This window comes from Ursus maritimus, unplaced genomic scaffold (genome assembly GCF_017311325.1).
Source record: "Ursus maritimus isolate PB19 unplaced genomic scaffold, ASM1731132v1 scaffold_25, whole genome shotgun sequence".
NCBI classification, from domain to species: domain Eukaryota; kingdom Metazoa; phylum Chordata; class Mammalia; order Carnivora; family Ursidae; genus Ursus; species Ursus maritimus.
In genome coordinates this window covers 34,232,613-34,243,614 of record NW_024425008.1, presented here as the reverse complement: position 1 = coordinate 34,243,614, position 11,002 = coordinate 34,232,613, and the positions used below count along the sequence as shown (strand labels likewise).

Sequence of the window (11,002 nt, the reverse complement as noted above, 5' to 3'; positions counted from 1 at the left end):
TTCACAAAGCCCCACCTCACCGTGTTGTCTCCTCCCAGTTTCATATTACACAGGACACCTTGTGTTTTGGAACTAGCTACAGGGCAGCACAGGCTTCTATAAGTGTAATGTACAAATTTGTCTTATGAAGGCAGAGAGTACACTGAAAGGCTGCTTGCCTCTTAAGGGGAATGAAAAATGTCAGACACCTCTCTCCAACCCAGTTTCCTCTGACTTCCTTCTGCTGGGATTACAGAGCTGTGACTCCTTGCTATTGCTTCTTGCCCTCCATGCTGTGAAGGCAATGAATCAACGTTGTGGAAGCCACCTTCTCCTCCTGCCTTTATAATGTATGTAATTAGGCTCCAAATCCAAAAAAATGAAAGGAAAATCTAGGTAGATATATGTGGAATCTTGTGTCTTACAGAGTCTTGCTTAAAGGGCCTGTTCTCCAGCAAGAAATCCTGGAGAAAGGGAGTCAGAGCCTAACAATCTTGTCACCAGTTACAGTGCAACTCAGAGGTTTATAATTCTTTAGTAACAGGACCAAAAATCTCAGATTAATAAAGTACAACAAAGTGGCAGTGGAGTAGGACTCAGAAATTTGTCTTAATTTCTCCCATATTTTTAAAGTAAAAATATTCAGAGAAATGACTCTCATGCGTAAAATGATAGGTGGCTAATGTTTAATGTATAAAGTTTGATTATGGACAAAACTTGGAAGAAAGTACACAAGTATTCCAGGGGCTAGTTATAAAACGAAAAGAATTAAAATAAGGACAGACTTTGCTAGGGCAGTCAGAGCATCAGTTAAAAGGAAAAACAATGGACTGACGTGAAAAATCTTTAAGTACTGTAGTTGAGAACAAAAACAGGAACAAAATGTGAAAGTTGAATAAAAAATAAACATTTGGAATTGTCTAAGTAACAGTAGAGATTAAAGTAATTTGATAGGTTAAAATAATATTGATACATTAAAATAATTACAGCTATAAAATACCTAATGAAATAATTGCTGGGAACATGCGAAGGATGTGCCTGAATACTTGAGATGATACGCCAACTTTTATATTCTAAAAAAGCAGGAAGAGAGACTGGTGGTGGTTGGCAACTTTCTCCCTGCTTAAAACAACACTTGTTCCTCTACACCCCTAGTTAAGGAACTTACATCTTTAATATATCTCTGGAAAATCCCCCCAAAGAACCAGTTTAACAGTTAACAAAACTTGTCATCGTTAACAAAAAGGTAAATTTGTATCAATCAAGAGAAAAAACCTGAATGTGTATGTGTACACATTGTTGAAAATAAAGAAATTTGGTGTATTTCTTAATTTTAAATGGGTTTTAAGATTTTTTTAATTTTTAATTTTTTTTAATTTTTATTTTTTTTGGCCATTGATCTACTTGATCAGTTCCTCATCTTTCCTCACCAGCGCCACCTCCTTTGTAACAAATGCTTCTTGGTGATAAATGCTAGTGTTCTGCAGGCACCCTAACCTTAACAATGCCTAGGATTCCAGGGTGCCAAAAAGCACTGTGGGGACATATCCTTGGGAAAGGCCCCCCATCTCCTTGATGCTTGAGGTGTAGTGAACGGGGTGACAGGATGCATGCCAGTCAACTGAAGCTAGTAGGGTTCTTTTGGGCGTTAAGAGCCGGAAGCTGCAGCCCAGATTTGGAAGCCCGTGATCCATGCGTCCTAGAGCTCTCAGTGAGTAATCCCGGCATCCCATTTAGTTAGGCTCTTTAGGCTCTGCTGAGTGCTTTACAATACACAATGTTAATTAAACCTCACAGCTGTATGAGGTAAGTATTATTCTAATTTTCCAGATGGGGCACTGAGGTTCAGAGACAAGTGTTTTTCCTAAGACCACACAGAAACTAAACACTAGAGCTGGAATTTGAACCTAGACCTATTTGATTTCTGTGTGCCTGTACTTAACCACTAAGCCACATACCTCACCTACCAAGAGGTACAAAGAAAGGGCTTTTCCGCCTAGGAACATGTGATCAGGCTCCTATGAGACTCTGCTCCATGTTCATCATCTGTGATCTGCTGCGCCTGGTAAGGTAGTGGGTACCTAATGAACATGCTGGAGAACGTGAAAATTGATCGGTTGGAAACAAAACTTTCTATGTGAATGGGTCATTAAGAATGATGTTTTAGAAATAAATACTAAATACTGACAGGGTTTCATTTTCCTTTATTTAAATTTCAACCTTTAATGGTATTATCAGCCATTCTACAGGGCCCATTGTTAAGTGCTCAATTAAAAATTAATTTGAATTCAACTTCTGTATTTCTACCTCTGTGACTTTTTCCCCTTGTTTTCCCTATTCCTGACCTTTATGTTTTAATCTCCAACCAATCACCATTTTATTGGTTATGAGATTGATGAGTGTAATAATTCAAATCATTTGAAAATATTTCCAAGAAAATTCAGGACCCCAGAATAATCAGTTTCCTCTTTTTGTCTTAACAGATGATATGCATAAGAAAATTTTCATTTCTTTGGCTGAAAAACAAAACAAAACCCCTAACTGCCATATAATGATTGATTTGATTAAAGTTTATAGAGTAATCTAAGTTTATCTAAAAACAAAAATTGATCATTCTACCTATTTATAATTCAATTTACCAAAAATATTTACTGTTAACTTATTAGGACAGGCTTACTCAGAAATGAAAGATAATTTCAAGAAACGACGGCTGTTTACTCATCCCAACCTAGCAGCAAACTTTAAAAAAATGAACATTTAATGCTTTAAGTGAAACAGTCCCCCTCCCGATCTAATCCGATTTTAACTTTATGCATTTATTGCCTGATTTCTAAAACCTATACAATAGGTTTTTCTACTACTACATTAAGCCTACTACTTTAATGGTCTTTCTACCATCTGCGAAATGTTGTTTTTTAAGTGAAAAGAGAAAAATAAGGTAATGAAGGCTCCATAGATGATGTCTATATAATCACTTAGGTGGCCCACTTTCATTGCCTTCTATCAAACTCAAGGACATACTACTTGATAACATGGGTAGAGTCTCCTACTAAAACCAGATGAAATTTAGCTACTTATTAATTTATCTGCTGGCAAAAGGCAAAGATGCAAGGATTTAAAATGCAAGGATTTTTGTGCCTGTGAGTATGGGTAAATATGAATATTAACTAAATGACAATAGCAGCTTATGAACGCATGCTAATTTTGAACTAATTTAATACCACTTACATATTTATATTCATATGCTTAGTTGACTTTAGCATTAAGAAGCTTAAATCCTGTTGTTTCCTTTTACTTAGGAGAACCAAATCATTGAGGTCCATTGGTAGTGACAAGAATTGTTCACCCTTCCTATCAAAATCCACCACAGATCACTAGGGGGCAGGAAGCTATTATAATTTCTCATTATCTTACTCATTTACTGACAAAAAAGATGGTGTAAAGATTGCAATCCAATACTTGGTTCTGAATTGAATGAATCAATATACTAATAACCATTTCAATAAGAAGGCACAGGAAACTCTAGGGCCAGGGGGATGACAAATATGTAAACGACATTTCATTTCAGAATTAGGAATATTAACAATTTCATGTGAGAAAATTTGCATAACCCTCTGTACGTACCTATTTGAGAAAGGAATACAGTCAGGTAGACAGCCTATGAAGTGCCCAATGAAGCTTTATTTTGAAAGTTATTATGTTGTTTTTATTGTACTTAAAACAATTGCTTATACCAGTCAGAATCAGCAGAGCTCCTTTTTAGATGACAGAAATATAATTCTGTCCAGATTATGAGAGTCATCTTTTCTTTCAAATGCTTATGCATTCCCTGACGTGGTACAAAATATTTTAAGAGACAATCACTTTTTTAAAAAAATTAGGGCAAAGCATCGTTGCAAAAAATATAATTCTACCCAGAATCCCTGGGGCAGTTTCGGAGAGTTAGGAGATTAGGAACTGGAAGGAAAACTCGGTGTGTGTGTGTGTGTGTGTGTGTGTGTGTACTTTATCTTCATTTGCAGAGTATACAACATTTAGTATTTGAAGAAAACAATGTTAGCTTGATGGGTGAAGGCACTAAGTAAAAAGAACATAACTTTTAAATGTGTTGAATCTATCTTTCAACCCGAGATTTACCATTAACAAGTTGAAGTACATTGCGGGGCACCTGGCTGATTCAGTGGGTAGAGCATGTGGTGCTTGATCTCAGGCTCATGAGTTCGAGCCCCACCTTGGGTGTAGAGATTATTTAAACAAACAAACAAACAAAAAGTTAAAGTACATTGTAAAATGATTTGAAGGAAGACACTTCTTAACTGCTTCCTTCTCCCTACTTTCCTCTACCTGGCTGACCTCCTATCTTCTCATGTTGCATGTGTCCTACCCATTCTAGCTTGAATCATGCAAGAAAAAAGAAAGTGCCCTTAAAGCTGAAGAATTATATTAGTAATAGGAACACCTTATATTTGAAGGGTACAATGAGTTACATTAAGGAAGAAATTAAATAAGTTTAAGTCCCAGGAACTATGCTTTCCTTCCCATTCTTTGTTGTAGTAACATTGTGCTGTCCTGGTACCAAAAGCCATGAAATTCTGACCTAAGAATTATGTTGTATCTTGTAGAGCAGTCAACTTGTAATGTTATTTTTCTTGAGTTTTGTCTTTTTCTGTGTGGCAGTGGTGAAATAGGGCCTTCTAAACCTCTGGAGAAGTGAGATCTGAATTTGGAGAGGACATGGGGAAGAATCAATCTTCAACAGATAATCTTTAAGTCCAGACCCAGGAATATCAGATCTGAAGTGACACCATCTTTTCTGTCTTCCTGACAAACCTCATCAATCCCCAAAGTTCCAGTTTCAAGGATCCAAGAAAACTCAGTAAAGATCACTTTGGAATCACTTTGCTGTGACAAAATTGATTCATGGTGACTCTCCTAGTATTTGTGGAAAATCTGCTAAAGAAAAGTAACTAGAATATTCATATGACATCAGTGGTTAAAGCTACACTAAAATGAAATTTTATATACTAATTATCTTCCATGGTCCCTTCTAAAATAAAAGGGTTTGCTAGGCTACTATAAATATATTATAAAGAGATAGTAACATATCTGTGTAAACACATATAATCCTAAACTTAAAATAATCTGAATCACAATTTATATATTATGAAATGTAGTTAGACAATTAAAAAAATTATACCCAAAAATCTATAGTTTAGAGTATAAATAAAAAGATGTGGGTACAGAGAAAAAAAAGTGAAACCAGTATTTTAACAAGGAAAAATAATCTAGTTATTACTCATTGTAATGTAACATTTGCCCTTCCTCTTTTTCACTGTATATACCAGTCACAAACTTGATTATTAATATTAATGAAGTTCCCTTTTAAGCCTGTTAACTTGAAGGAAAAACAGAAGTGGTTATTACTTCAATAGTGGTGGATTTTCATAAATCACAGACAACAAAAAAAATGTATCTTAAGACACATTATTTTCTTCTGAATTTAGCAATATAATCTAATAACATAGAATGAGTTTCTGTTAAATATTTATTCTTGGTATTAATGTATAATACCATTATTTCTCAGCTTTCAAATTTCAAGATAAAATTCAACTAAGTATTGAGTGAAACAATGATTGCTGTGTTTTAAAAACCTTTCACTAGGAAATGAAATGTTTGATGAGATTTTAACCTAGCTTCAAATACTTTGTTTTATATATATATATATATATATGCTCATAAACACATTTCTTAACCATATGAATCTTACAGCCATATTATTTCCTAATTGTGAATATACTTGTAGTTTTACTTTTTGGTTAACTGTCTATCCAATTCATTATTATTATTATTATTATTATTATTATTATTTTGTTTCTTATGTAATATCATGTTATATATTTTCAGAAATGCTTAGTTTTTATGCCTATTTCTTCAATTGTTTTAATAAAGAGTTACACAAAGAAATCTAACTTAGAGTATACATAATAGTATATGCAGAAGTAAAGTCATTTAAAATCTCTAGCTATAAAGTGGGATGATAACTTGAATATTCATTCTACTAATCAGACTAACAAAAAATTAGATAAAGTTAGTTAAAATGCGATAGTGGGTATTGGGGACTGAAGCGAAGAGAAATCCACTAAAGACTTCAAATTCATATGAATTCAACTGTTTTAGGAGAAATAAGTTTAGAAGAGTGTTAGATTCTAAAAAACAAAAATCTATAGCTAATCTCTTGGGAACCATAAAAAACTGTAGACTTCTAACAAGTAGGAAACAGACAAGATAAAAGATTACTGATAATTAAAGATGCCAGATCAATATAGTAGAGATTAAACAAATAATTTTTGACTGACTAGAAGTAGATTCAGAAAAAGAATATGACTTGAATTTTGACTGTACTAAACTACAAATGTAATGAACTACAATAATTATAAGTGATATAAATGCATTCTATAATGTGATTATTTTCTGTATATCAGCATAAAATGGAGTTACTGAGTTACATGGGAAATTTGTTACATTTTTTCAATCGGTTGCTTTTACCTAATAAAATTTCTTCCTCTATGTTCAGAAGTTAAACTGCCTGTATATTACTTTTATTTATACTGTATTTTTTTCAAACTGGTTCTTTTAGAAAATTATTTGTCTGAAAAGTTATTATCAACTCCTTCCATTCTCTAATACAAAAATAATAAAGTATCTGATACAGCTAATTTTGGTGTTCCTGAGCAGCTTAAGAAGTACACAAAACAGGGGCACCTGGGTGGCACAGCAGTTAAGCGTCTGCCTTCGGCTCAGGGCGTGATCCTGGCGTTCTGGGATCGAGCCCCACATCAGGCTCCTCCACTATGAGCCTGCTTCTTCCTCTCCCACTCCCCCTGCTTGTGTTCCCTCTCTCGCTGGCTGTCTCTATCTCTGTCGAATGAATAAATCAATAAAATCTTAAAAAAAAAAAAAAAGTACACAAAACAGGGGTCCCTGGGTGGCTCAGCTAGTTAAGCATTCCACTCTCCATCTCAAGTTATGGTTTTGACTTCAGGGTTTTGAGATCAAGCCTCATGTTGGGCTCCACACTGCGGTATGGAGCCTACTTAAAAATAAGGAAAAAAAAATTTTTTTAATGTACAAAACAAATTAACTAAAATTCCTATTGCCAAATCCTGGTTTCTCCTATATAGAATGATTGGAAAAGTCCTAGCTCATGGCAAAGACAGATGGCAACAGATTAATTAGGTTTCCTCATAACATAAAAAGAAAGAAATATTTATAAAAAATCCACCACAGAGTATTTATTTCTTCAGAGGGTTAATTTTCAAAATAACAATTTATTCAGAGAAATAACTTCCTTCTCAATATAGTTCATTTTGTTTATTTTCAGGTTAAGAGTTTAATAAGTTGACCCCCTCCAAAGTGATCGGCAAAGAGTATTCTCTTCATTTCAGTCCAGTTCCCAAAGATGACTGAGCTAATTGCACAGAATTAGTAAGTATTAGCAATTACAACAACACTGGGTCAGACTGTTCCACAAGAGTCTATCCTCCAAGTCAGCTCCGTACAAAACTGAAGCAGGCACAACCAGTTTTATTTTCACAGATTCACTTCTCTTATGGAAAAGCCTCTCTTCTGGGTTCAGGTCTTAGCCTTCCACACCAGGAAGTGTCCCACCGCAGGCCACTGTGTATCTACAGTTAAAAATCTTTAACTTTTAAAGATTGAGTTTTTCAAGGCTAAAAGAAACAATGGTGAACTTTTTCCTATAGTGACAGGTGATTGGAGAAGTATTTTGGGACAGGGTACTTCTAAAGAATTTAAGGTGGAAGTATTTATAGCGATCTTAAACAACTGCTTCAACTCCAGGTTGCTCACAGGTCCTCAAATTAGAGGCTGCTTCTTTCCTTTTTTTCTTCAGGCCAACATTACTTCCTCCAAACAATCCACAACCTTTTTTGTTGTTGTTGCTGTTTTGTTTTTAATCCACAACCTTTATAAAGGTTGTGTCCGGGTAGGAATTGAGAGGATTCCAGAAAATCCATAATTTTTTTCCCCCTGGTAATTCTGGAAAAACTTATTCTTACTCAGCCTCCTTAGGATAGGCCTGACTACCCAGGCACATAGTTTTAAACCTTAACTTACTCATCTTTGTATCTCTAGTACAGGTATTTTCAGATGTGAGTTTGTTTCAACTTTTGGTCTTGCAGTATTATTTAATACAGAAATATAAGAGAAGGAGAATTTTCCTCTTATACAAGAAAAAAATGAAACTATTATTTCCAATTTTTGATTAAATTATGTGCCTCAGGCCACTTTTAATAAACACTGAGCTAGTTAATCGCTATTGTGTTCCAGGTACTTTTCTGGGTACTGGGGATTAATTAGAGGGTTTGACATATGTTAAAAGCTTTTGTTTTTTCCACACTGTGTGGAACTTCAGTCTTTGGATTTTAAAAATACTTTGAAACATCCTACTATAAATAATCTGCCAAAGAGATTTCCCTTGTTGAAAGTCAGTAGTAATTTCTATGTAAATAGTAGATTAGCCAATTTTGTTTCAATTGTATGTTAATAGTCAAGCTTTAAAAATCATTGTAAGGGGGCTCCTGGGTAGCGCAGTCGTTAAAGCGTCTGCCTTCGGCTCAGGGCGTGATCCTGGCGTCTGCCTTCGGCTCAGGGCATGATCCTGGCGTTCCGGGATTGAGTCCCACATCAGGCTCCTCCGCTATGAGCCTGCTTCTTCCTCTCCCACTCCCCCTGCTGCGTTCCCTCTCACGCTGGCTGTCTCTCTGTCACATAAATAAATAAAATCTTAAAAAAATAAAAATAAATAAAAATCATTGTAAGGTACAAGAAAATTTAGAAAAATTACTGATAATCCTGCCATCTAGAGATAATCAATTTTGATCCATTTTTTGGATCCACTTTTAATATATGTAAGATCATCCTACATATAAAATAAGATACAAAAGTCTTATATCTTATTTTCCCACTTAATTATACCAGGAACATTTCCTTTGTCATTAAAAATTCTTGTATACAATGTTATGGCTACATAATAATTCATCATAGGAATGTATTATACTTTATGTAATCATTTTCTTATTGCCAGATACTTAAGCCATTTCCCTTTATTATGGTTGTTATTATAAATAATGTACCTGTATGTTCTATTATTTTCTTAGGATGAATTCCACAAAGAGTAACGCTAAGTGAAGGGTATGATCATATTTAAGGTAAAGAAAAAATATTGTCACATTGCCCCCCAGAAAGAGGGTACTAATTTATATACCCATCAGTAGCATTTACCTGTTTTGCTGCACCATTGCTGGCACTGATGAATATTATCTGATCATACATTTGCTAATTTGATCATTTTTAATGGGCTAGGTTTTAAATGAATTATGAACCACAATCATCAAAAAGAACAAATTTAAAAAAAAATTAATACAAATAAGGAACAATATAAAAATTCCAAGAATGATCGGTATATGACAGTGTTCTAGGGCTGCAAATGTTTATTTCATATAAAATCAAAATGCAAACACTGTCTTTTTTGGGAAAAACTCAGATGCCATTTAAAGTATAAAATATATAGGGGCATCTGGCTGGTTCAATTGGTAGATCAAATGACTCTTGATCTCATGGTCCTGAGTTCAAGCCCCATGTTGAGGGTAGAATTTACTTTTTAAAAAAGTATGAAACATCAATTTGCTAGGTTAAAAGAGCAGAAAAAATATATATGTAACTAATGAAAATGCATATAAAATTGCTATTGTGATTTCAGAAAGCAGTGTTAAAGATGAATGTGGTGGTTAGACTGCAAGATTTATTTTTAATAACTATGCATTTAGTACATAGTTGCTATACAAACCTCTCCCTTCTGAAGCTGTAATTTTAGTGTTCATAAGAACTAGCATGTTTGCTTTTATGCAATCTTGCTTTGCTTGAAGTAAGTGTATGAGGGCTGTCTGAATATAGGACATCTGATGAATTTGTTTTTCTGCTTTCACAATTGTAGCTGAGACTCTGTCTCTAAACCACACTGTATCATCAGTTCTACAAAGAATTTGTATCACTCTACAGCCTGCTAATCCCTCTTCCCTTCTTAACTACATAAAAAGCAAAAAATTTCCAAGAATAAAATCAAGAGATCTGTACTCACAATTTAAGACAACTTTAATAAAACTTTGGTTTTATCTTTGTTTCCCTAATATTTTCTTTAAAAGGTTCTCTAGTCCAAATTTTTTAAATGTCTTTTTTTTTTTTTAATCTTTTTTTGGGGGCACCTGGGTGGCTCAGATCCTTAAGCGTTTGCCTCCTGCTGCGGTCAAGATCCCAGGCTCCTGGGGCGCCTGGGTGGCACAGCGGTTAAAGCATCTGCCTTTGGCTCAGGGCGTGATCCTGGAGTTATGGGATCGAGCCCCACATCAGGCTCCTCTGCTATGAGCCTGCTTCTTCCTCTCCCACTCCCCCTGCTTGTGTTCCCTCTCTCGTTGGCTGTCTCTGTCAAATACATAAATAAAATCTTAAAAAAAAAAAAAAAAAAGATCCCAGGCTCCTGGGATCGGGCTTCCTGCTCAGCAGGCAGTCGGCTTCTCCCTCTCCCTCTACTGCTCTCCCTGCTCATACTCTCTCACTCCCTCTCGGGGAGGGGCAGAGGAGGGGGGGAGAGAGACAAGCAGGCTTCCTGCTGAACAGGGAGCCAGGACCCTGGGATCATAACCTGAGCAGAAGGCAGACGCTTGAACAACTGAGTGACCCAGGTACCCGTCTTTAACTTCTTTCATAGAAGAAGAGATGGGAATCGTGGTTAAAACCAATACTATTTAACCAATGAGATTAACAAATTAATAGCAAATGTGTTTTTAAAAATTAGAGATGACATACACAACTAGATAAAAGAAACTAAAATTATTCCTTGATTGATTTTTACAGGATTCTGTGAACATTACTTCTTGGACACAGATAGCTTTGTGTGTTTCTTAGACAAAAACTTTTCTCCAGCACTGTCTCACACAAGTCTGAT

At 35.1% G+C, this 11,002-nt stretch overlaps 1 non-coding gene across 1 annotated transcript; it reads right to left on the bottom strand.

The window, feature by feature from the left end:
• Positions 1-7,390: 7,390 nt before the first annotated feature.
• On the bottom strand, positions 7,391-7,459 carry LOC121105291. The gene has a single exon (XR_005837760.1). It is a non-coding gene; the product is annotated as a small nucleolar RNA SNORD2 (small nucleolar RNA).
• Between the last annotated feature and the right edge of the window lie 3,543 nt (positions 7,460-11,002).